The 10,685-nt window shown below is 39.9% G+C and overlaps 1 long non-coding RNA gene across 2 annotated transcripts in view; it reads right to left on the minus strand.

Annotated features, from left to right (window-relative positions):
* The window catches only part of LOC142829572 (uncharacterized), a 142,297-nt gene extending 133,651 nt beyond the window's left edge, over positions 1–8,646 (minus strand). The window contains exons 1-2 of one of the 2 annotated variants that reach the window (XR_012904099.2): positions 8,527–8,646; positions 6,208–6,289 (exon numbers count right to left, since the gene is read on the minus strand). This is a non-coding gene — a long non-coding RNA (uncharacterized LOC142829572). Of the gene's footprint in view, positions 1–6,207; positions 6,634–8,526 lie in introns of both variants that reach the window. The other variant, XR_012904100.2, reaches the window with a different exon arrangement.
* Between the last annotated feature and the right edge of the window lie 2,039 nt (positions 8,647–10,685).

The following is a 10,685-nucleotide window of genomic DNA, read 5'->3' on the forward strand; positions in this document are numbered from 1 at the left end:
CAGATCGGCAGAGACGCTGAGGGGAGGTGGTTTTTCCTCAACCTTGCTGGTTTCAAGTCGAGGGAGTGGTGGATTCTCTAGTACTTGAGGGTAGTTACATCTAGATTTGATAACTTCAGTAACTCAGACAGAGGTTATGGATCTATTAGAGGAGAGGTTGGGCAAAGCTCTGTGGCCTTCCACGTGCAGGAGGTCAGGCTAGTCAATTACAATGGGCCCTTCATGACTTACGTCTATGAGTCAATGCAAATCTTGTCAGAGTTGCATGTGGGAGGCATGAACACAATCTTTTCCACTTCAAAAGATTTTGGTTATTTACATTTGCTGTAATATTAATATTGTTACTAGACTACACAGATAAAATGCAGAAGTTGTTGGGGAAAGTTTGGGCCCTGTACATATCTAATACTTGCTTTTCGTCTCATTATTCAGCCAAGGTGGTTTTCAAAGGGAACTAGAATTTATGTGCCTTTGAAGTGACCAGAACATTCCACTCCGCTTAGTTTACCAGTTAATGGAATGAATATGAGCACTGATGTAATATCTGCCTAAAATGTCACTCCATTGTCAAACAAAAACATTGACAGGATAATTTTTTTGCAAACTGATTCTGTTGTTTAGGATAGATTGATGGTCATATTCATGCCACTGTAATTAAATGCAGAATTGAAAAAGTCAGCATATATCCTTTAAATCAAAGTAACTTAAGAAATTGCTGGGAATTTAGAGTGATAAAATATAGGCAGGGGTGGGGGAATGCAGAAAAGTCTCCACCCAGCCTATTACTGTTCTATGTCATTCTCAACTTATACTTGACATTACCAGTGAATAGTACTTCAAAGAATATACAAAATAGCATGAAACTGGCTTTAAAAACAGACAAGTTTCTTCTACTGAAATAATTCCTTCCTGTCATGCAGCTTGCATATAAACTATTGTGGGAATCAAGTTTTGGATTAGAACTGAAATACTCCCCTCCCAAAAGGAGAGCATAACTTAACTTTGTATTTCTTTCACACACTAATGCCTATTGAAAAACACAAGCAAGCTTCCCTCTGCCTGTTTTTATGCCATCCTTTGAACAAGTTTAACTGCCTCCTGTTATTTTCTTCTTTTTTTTTTTAAACTTACAAGGCTCATTCATTGAAAGTTAATTTTGATAATTCATCTTAAACAGCAAAATACATATGCATGTAAAACAATTGCACTAGTGGATTTTGAGATGAAATTCAGGAAGCCATGCTGCCATGACTGCTCTCATATCAAAAGGACTGGCTAGGAGATAGTACCCCCATCTGTTTTCTCTTTACTCAGATTCATTTGTTGTGGTGAGGATCACTCAGTACCCCTTCCTCCCACTCCAATATTAACAGTGAAATCAGAATTACAGCCCTTATTTAGTCTGACATGCCTAATTTTAAGCATTTGAGTAATCCTTATGACTTCCTGATTCAGTACGTAAGAATATGAGTATCTATAAATACGTTTACAAGAGACCATTTATTTTAGGAAGAGAAAGACAAATAAGAAAAAACATCTAAATTCATTTTACCTAGACAAAGTATTAAAATATTTACCAATATGAGAAAGGGAACAGAGTCAGTAACAGCACATTGATAATATGATTTCTCATAGGACAGAAGACATTGCTGGAAGATGTATTCCAGCCCTGGTCTTACCAGTTCTCCTCACATGATTTCCCCTTTTGTCTGATTGGGATTGTTGCCACCATACCTTCACCTTGATGGTACTTTATCATCTTGTTACTGCCTTTTGCTAGGTTGTGTACTTACTGTAGCACTTCATTTTTGGGGAGGGGGGGGGGGGAGAAGGGAAGGGGGTTATGCAGTCCCTAGAGCTTCATCTTCAGGAGTGGGAATACACCGATGGAAAGCTACAGGTTCAAAGAGGAAATTTCTTACTTTAACAGCCACTTAGAACACTTAGGACACATTCTCTGCTAATTAATTGATGCAACTCCAGTAAAGTTAATAGCACTACACCAATCTATGCCAACTGAAAATCTGGCCTATTGCCTGTAACTCACCCAGATCCTCCCCTCAGTGAAAATATGAGGAAACAAAGGCTCATGGATTTTTTTTTTAAACCTAGTCAACCTCCCACATGCTGTCAAGGGATGCATTGCAATTGGTGTACATATACTTGGGGAAGGGAAACAAGTCCATGAGGGTACTTCATTTAAAAAGCATTAAAAAAACCCACTTGTATGTTTAGGTATTTTTAGAATTGCTTTTGAGATGTTCTTTGTAAAGACTGGTGGCAGTTACAGCACCAGATAAATAGGAATTGTTCATTAGTAGAGCTAGATGCACATTTCTGTAACAAAAGTTTATCAAATATGGCCTTTTTTCAAAATTGACTCTCCATGAAAAAAATTGTCAGTGTCAAAATGTGCAAAAAGTTTTATCAACTGTCTCAGCAAACCTTCTGCCCATCAAAAGATGACAGAATTTAGTTAAAAATAGTGTGGAAAATGTCACTGATAAAATAGGCTGATTTAGAACCTTCCCAAATAGAAACTTAGGGGGTTTTGATGAATCAGTGCTGATTGTTATTGAATAACTTTTTGTTAATTAGGAATGATTTTTGAGATGCTTCACCTACTATATTCAAATGTAACAGAGGAAAAAAGTAAACAAGGAGATTTGGATGCAGGCCCGGCCAAAGAGTTTGCGGGGCCCAAGGCAGCCTGTTGTGGTTGGCTGCATCTCAGCCAGGAGAGCAAGTGAGCAGCTGGGCAGGCAGGCGCCAGGCAGCCCAGGGCCCCCAGGCAACAACCTTGCCCTAAGGCCAGGCCTGCTTGGGTGTGATTTAAAGCCTACTTAATTCAATGGATGCATAATACATTACTGTAAACTCAGCAATAGTACATATTAGTAAATATAGGAATTACCATGCTGGATCAGCTCAGTGATCCATCTTGTTTAGGATTCTGTCACTGGAACTGTCCAGCACCATGTTAGAGGAAGGAGCCCAAAACCACAAAACAAAAACACAACCAAAAAACCCACTGCTGCCCTTCCCACCCATTACAGACACAAGCAGTTAGATTATCTGCTTCCTAAAGAAAGTTTCCTTCCAACACCCAATAGTCAGCTAAATTCCCCCCCCCCCCCCCCCCCCACACACACACACAATAAAGCCAGGAATGTTCATACATCCAAACTTTGGGGGCTTTTGTATTCTTAGATTTCTGTATATTATTATATAACAACATATTGTATCCTGAGGTATTATTGGCGTCAGGGTATCTTGTGGAAATAAAGTCTACAAATGAAGCATACCATTAGTTATCTTCTTTTTACTGTTCACACATTTTGTAGGGTTATCATCATGCCCAGTCATCTCTAAAGAAAAAAATCCAAACTTTTCATTCGTTACTAGACATTTAGGAGTTACTAGTGCTTTAACCTCATGGTTTAACTCCTACACGTTTTAAGCATACTAGGAATCAAAGGCAATCAAATGTAAGACCAGCAGAGAGACTGGGGTCCTCTAGATTTTGCAAGCCAAGAGATAAGCTGAAAAGGAGAACAAAAGCAATCCTGTAATTAGACCAATATTCAGCGGGTGATGACTCAGTGTTGGCTGGTCACCATGTGTCTATTTCCTCTTAACAAAGCATAGAATGCAGCTGTAGAATTAAGCCCCAAGTATTATATGGGGAAGTCATGTGGCATTTTTGCTGTTTTTAATTTTGTTCTTTACAGTTGTTCCCAGTCATAGAATTAGTGGCAATAACTAAAAAAAAGTCACACTCAAACATTTCAAGTTAGTTTGTAAAATTGTGCCAGTTTGTGAATGTTATCTACAGACAGGTTCTACTCATTAACCCAGTCCATTACTCATTCTGTTTTAGTTCTCATTAAGCCAAATATCCTGGCTGGAGGCACTGAGAAAAGATGAAGAGGAAGTTCATGGAATTCAAGAGATTTATATGTTATCATGGAGTAAAAGAAATGGTTGGAGCTTCAGATATTTTGTTCTTCTCTTCCAGTGGATAATACAAAGCTTATTCTGAAAAAGACATATTGGAACTGGATGGTGGGGTAACATGTCGCTCTGTATACAAACGTAACCACAGTTATTTAGCATCAAATACTATAAAATCTAATGAGTTTCAATTAATTGAATTTCATTGGCTGTTCTTGCTCAGAAGGGGATTTCCCCAGACCATTACTGAAGTTACCAGTTCCATCTGCAAACTCAGTGTTCCCCTCTGTTCCACTGCAGAACACACTGCTCTCTATTGGCTCTCAGATTCATCTAGCTCCTGTTAACGGCACATTCAGTCAACAGGGATAGTCTTGAAGGAGGCTTTCCTGAACATGCAGCCTCATCCTACGGTCTTCCCCTTCCAGGATGGAAAACAAAAATCTGCCTAAAACCTTTCCACCACCTCCTCCTCCCTTTTCTTCCCCCAATCCACTCTCATTTCTCTCCAAAGTCCTCTCCCTTTGTGGCCCAAGACAAAACAGCATCTCGGCTGACAATGATATATCTGGGAATAATACAGCCACTGACTAGCTGGCACACTAAAGTCATTACCAGAAGCACTCTCATATCCTGTGGTGTAGTGATGCTGCCATCATCCTGCAATTAGTGATTGGACATAGGCTTATCCAAACTCAACCTTTGATCCTTTGAAATGGCACAACACAGATGTCAGCATGTCCGCAGCAATTCATGGATCAGTTACTCACTAGAAACCATCTACTTCAAGACAGACCCAAGAAAACCAACAATAGAACACCACTTGTCATCACCTACAACCCCCAACTTAAACCTGTCCAACACATTATCAATAAACTACAGCCTATATTGGAACAGGATACCATACTCAAAGAGGCTCTGGGAGACAGACCCATAGTCTCCTATAGACAACCACCTAACCTCAAGATGATTCTTACCAACCACCACAGGACATACCACACTAATACCAACCCTGGTACCTTCCCTTGCAACCAACCCCGTTGCCAGCTTTGTCCACATATTCATTCTGCTGATACCATTATTGGACCTAACCAAGTGAGTTATAAGATCAAGAACACATATTCCTGCGCATCCAGAAATATAATCTATGCTATCATGTGCCGAAAGTGTCCGTCTGCTATGTACATTGGACAAACATCTCAGACACTTCGCCAAAGGATTAATGCCCACAAAACAGATATCAGACAAGATCACAAAGAGAAAACAGTTTCTTGCCATTTTAACCAGAAAGGACACTCTCTCAATGACTTGACCACCTGCATTCTGCTACAAAGACCTTTTACATCTGCACTTGAAAGGGAATCCTCTGAACTGTCATTCATGTTAAAATTCGACTCTTGCCAACAAGGACTTAGTTCAAATGTTTGTTATCTCACCCATTACCAAGACAGTTTCCCCAATTATCACCTCTAATACCATTAACTCACAAACATCCCACTCTCCCCACCTCTAATATCATCAATTCACAGACACTTACCTTCCTTCCTCCCCCCCCCTCCGCATCCTCCTCCTGTTCTGCAATGTGATTTGTCCTTTTCATATTTGTTCATTTTTTTAATTGTATCCTTTGGTATATATGGTTGTGACTACTTTCTTCCACTATTTGATCTGAGGAAGTGGGTCTGGCCCACGAAAGCTCATCATCTAATAAACCATCTTGTTAGTCTTTAAAGTGCTACATTGTCCTGCATTTTGCTTCACTAGATGCTAGGCTCTCCCAGTATTAGAATATTAAATCTGGCACCTCCAGGGCAGGGTAACCATTAAAAATTATATATAAAACCAGTGTTTGTTTCCATCTAGACATAATGCATTAGGTTACAGCAGTAACGCAATTGCAGCCCAGTGACAGACTCTTTATTTCTTCAAACGATAGATCAAAATACAATGAATAATTAGGTTGACTACCAACGCATGTCAGTGTTACTGGCTTGCTTAGCAATAGCATTTCAGGGTATGAAATTACTTCCACTTTTTACTTTTGGAGAGCAATATCAAATACATTCTTAGTCTAATAAATCCTCCTTGTATTAATGTATTCAACATCATTTGTGTACAGGGAATATTTCAAGATATTGTTTGATGCTGTAAGGGATCTACGTGAAATAGTTCATGGAAATTACAGTTCCTGGCCACTTGTGCTTGAATTTACCCAAACTGCTTCTGCTTAAGTGAACAAAATATGAATCCTACCATTGGCAAGCGCAATGACTTCCTCTCAAGTTATCCGTTACAGTCCATTAAGAATTCCTGTTTTCTGCCAGTCTGTGTCCTTCTGGAAGCAGAAAGGAAGATGTAACAATATACTGCAGGTTTTACAGATGTCTGTAGGACATTGTTCCATTTTTTGCATGCTGTGAAATAACCTCAAAAAGACTCCATCCTTGTAGAACTCAAAACTGTTTTTATTAGAGACAGCTAACTAGAGGAGATACTTCAACTGCAGCAAGCAAACTAGTGGTGTACATAGACATGTCTGGTACCTCCTCCAAACTCTTCCCTCCTGCAACCTACATTCTTCTCCTCCCCCAAGTTCCATGCAAGGTGCTACCAATATTCATTTTTGATGTGGATCCATTAGATTCTCTCTGCAAAAGCAGTAGGGAGGATTTTTAAGTCCTACAAAAAAAATAAAAGACTACATGAGATTCACAGCTCATGGAGATGTGCCCATGCTCACTCTGCTTGACCTAATCAGGTTGATGGGTCTGGCTAGTCACCCAAGCGCTTACCCCAGTAGGGCAGCTAGTTCCATCCACTGCCCATGTCATGCTAGCTATATCGCTATTGTTAACATGCTAGCTTGAGCAGAGCTAGTGTGGGTACATACATGCAAACTGATAATCACATTCCAGTTCCAAGAACATAATAGCAGCCATACTGGGTCAGACCAAAGGCACTGTCTGAGACAGTGACCAATGACACTCCCTCTGGGGCATCTGAACACAACCGGTAATCACCACACGATCCCTCTCCTGTCATCCATTTCCAGACCGAGGCTAAGAACACCATTCCTACCCATCCCGGCTATTACCCATAGATTGAACTAACCTCCATGAATCTATCTAGCTCTTTTCTTAACCCTGTTAAAGTCCTAGTCATCACAACATCCTCTGGCAAGGAGTTCCACAGGTTGACTATGCGCTGCATGAAAAAAAAAAAAAAAGCTTCCTTTTATTTTAAATCTGCTACCTATTAATTTCATTTGGGGACCCCTAGTACTTATATTGTAGGAATAAGTAAATAGCTTTTCCTTATTCACTTTTTCCACACCAGTCATGATTTTATAAACCTCTAGGATATCCTCCTTTAGTCTCCTCTTTTCTAAGATGAAAAGTCCAAGTCTTTAGTCTCTCTTCGTATGGGACCCGTTCCAAACCCCTAATCATTTTTGTTGCCCCTCTCTGAACCTTTCCAAATGCCAATATATCTTTTTTGAGATGAAATGACTGCATCTGTATGCAGTGTTCAAGTTGTGGGCATGCCATGGTTTTAGGGGCAATAAGATAGAGAATAAGATATTCTCTATCCCTTTAATGATTCCTAACATTCTGTTAGGACAAACATAACTGCAGTCCTGGAAGCCTGGTGTATAGTTAAAAAAAATCCACCTCAAAAACCATCTTCAATTGTTACGTACCAGGTTTGACCTTTGAACACAAACACTATCATAGACTCAGTCATTCACAGCATGGTATCCAGTAATAGACTGTAGATGTGACTCAAATTATAGAATAAAACAGTAAGCTATTTTATAACTAGAAAAATAGTAGGTGATCAAAAGCTGTATCATATTACATACACAAAGAGGCACGGGTAAGGTTGTAAGGGCAACGTTAGCTTTTGTAGTCTCCAAACTACATGTGGAGACTAGAGTAGGCCAGGAGGGATGGTACAAGTAGAAGGTGATCTGCTGCTGCAGTTACAGGACAGTGTATTCTCAGCTCTCTCCTGGTCCCCATCAGCTTCGTGAAGCTGGAGGCCTGACAGATATTCCCCAGATGGGAATGAGCACCAGTAGGTGATGCTCAACTGACTCCCAACATCTCTGTGCTCAGCTACACTAGAACAGGGTCCAGCACTAAGGGGCTCCCTAGCTCTTCCTGCCAGTTCACTAAAGGTGCAGCTGCCTGTTACAAGAGGGTAAAAGAATAAGCACAGTCCGCAGGGTGAGGCATGCAGCCTTGTACTCACAGAGAATGTGTGCCACCAAGTCCACACATGCTTCCACCTGCAGTGGAGGCACTGCTTTAAGGTGCCAGTGGCCCCCAAACTTTTCAGGGTCACCACATGTCATTGTCCCAAGCAAACACACTGGCCTGAGCCTGCAGCTTCGTCCCCAGCTAGATCACTGAAGTCCTTCCCTTCTGGGGGATTCAGTCTTTCTAGACTTGCAACCTCGCTAGTGCTTCTAACCCACTTGCCATTATCCAGTAGCTGGGAGAGGGTGGGGCTGGATTCCAGCCCAGGAAGCCTGTAAGAAGCAGCAACGGCTCCTGTATATGCACCTACCTCTTGCTGCTATTTCTCAGCACTTCTTCCTGCACATTTAGCTTTCAACCCCCTCCACGCAGGTAGTGACTCCCACTACTCCTACAGCAGTAACCAGTCTGTGGCTAGCTGCAGGCCCTGTCCATTCCTACACAGATGATCCTGTCTGTACTTAATTAGCTGCCTCCCTCCAGCCCAAATCACCCTGCTTGCAGCCTAATTAGCTGAATGGGCCCACCTGGCCTCATTCAGCTCTTGCAGGATTAGTGTGGGCAGTCCACCCCATCACAAGCATCATGACAAAAATCTCTATGTGCTCTACTGAAAAAGCAGCAGTAGCACTACTAATTACTCTTACTGCCGCTGATTGTTCTACTGATACTTTCTCAGTTTGTGGTGGTCAATTTTTAAAACAGCTTCAGAATCAGACTGCAGTTAAATCTGGCTTTTTTTTGTCTGTTTTTTTTTTTGTTTTACCTCTTATTTCTCTTTCCTTCTCATGTGACTTATTAATGAAAAATATTAGGAAGGAAGATACATGATTAGGGAGATACTTTAATGCTTGAAAGAAGTATCTACCTGCTCTTCAAGAGCTAGTCCTAGCTGTAGCTTGCAAGCACACATCCATTCCTTCCACAAAAATTCCTTTTGAGTAGTTTTACATTCATAATTCCTATGTCACTTTCCTAATACCTACGCAGTATAACCTGGTCTTTCCTATATCCAGTCTAGGTTCAGAATTTATACAAACTTGAAAAACAGTCTCTAAGTTGTGCGTGGTGTGTACATCTGCTTTTTTGGAGATGGCATCTTTGCAGAGCAGTAATAAACTGTTAGTGGAAAATGGCCCCCATTTTCCAAAACTGGGTGTGAAGAAATGAGTTACATGCATCTAGTGTGCCAGTCCTGCAAACATTTATGTACAGACTTAAAATTAAACAGTTAAATTGAATTTATAGGATCAAGCCCATGGTTTGTAAAAAATTACAAAGTGCTATTTTGCCACATACTTTGTGCCATGTTATGTTTGCTTTTATGCATTTTTTCTTTAAATCATACTTACCAAAAACAATATAATAGAAAGGCATGATGTGATTATTACTTCCATCAACTGCCACTGAGTCTTATAACCTGTCAGTCATGTCTTGTTTCTAAATAGCTTGTACATTTTGCATGGCGAGAACTTAATTTTATTTATATTTGTTCTATGCCCACAACAATGGAGCCCTGATTCTAATGGGGCCTCTGGACATTTTCATAATACAAATAATAAAGAATAGTAATAAAATATCTGACTTTGCAAGCATAGTAATATTTAATATCAATATGATTTTCATCTCACTAGTAGAGCAGGTTAAGCTATTCTTCTAGATAGAAATTTACTTCATTCTTTGGTTAGAGAATTGTTTGTGAACAAATCCTTATTCTTTCAAATACTTTCATTATATCTATACGCATTTATCAAAACACTTTGAAAATGTTCAGCCTGTGCACTAGGAGTTTTTCCTTTCTGCTAAGGTGTTTATGTTGCATGACTGGCCACATACTATTTTTTTTTCTGAACAAGGGGATGACTTACACTTATTAAAGAGAACAACATATGTTTCAATTTTCTGAATTTTCAATGAATAAACTTTTGCATTTAACATCATGAACTTTTGGATTCACAAACATTTTCATGGATGCATAGTAGAGGTCTGAACACTGGCAAATAGCGTGAACGCCATGAAGCAGAGCAAACTGAGTTCAGTGTTTTTATGTATAAAAATATTTGCGAATCACTTGTTTTTACCATCTGATTACATCTGCGAATGAATGTGGAACTCATATGTACACATGCACAGTGCATCTGCGCTCTTCTTCTTCAAACCGAGCTGGCATTTCACGGTTTTGGGTGGCTAAATGAGAATGTTCACATTTGGTAGGAGAGAGATAAATGAATCATGAGAGAGTAAATTACATTTGAAGGGCAAAATGTGTACTTCCCTCTCCAAATGAGTCATGATGTTGCAATAGTTTCTTTTTCTCTTAGGAAATTTAGTATTTAAAATAATCTTTTGGCCTCTGCCTTTCCTTTATAAAGCTTCAAACATTTTTCTAAAAAAATGTGTGCAAAACTAAAATAGCTCAAACTGCGGGTTAAACCTCTATGGTCCGGAACATGTTGCAGGGAGCCCCTG

The sequence above is a fragment of the Pelodiscus sinensis genome, chromosome 4 (genome assembly GCF_052426305.1).
Source record: "Pelodiscus sinensis isolate ZL-2025 chromosome 4, ASM5242630v1, whole genome shotgun sequence".
Classification (NCBI taxonomy): Eukaryota; Metazoa; Chordata; order Testudines; family Trionychidae; genus Pelodiscus; species Pelodiscus sinensis.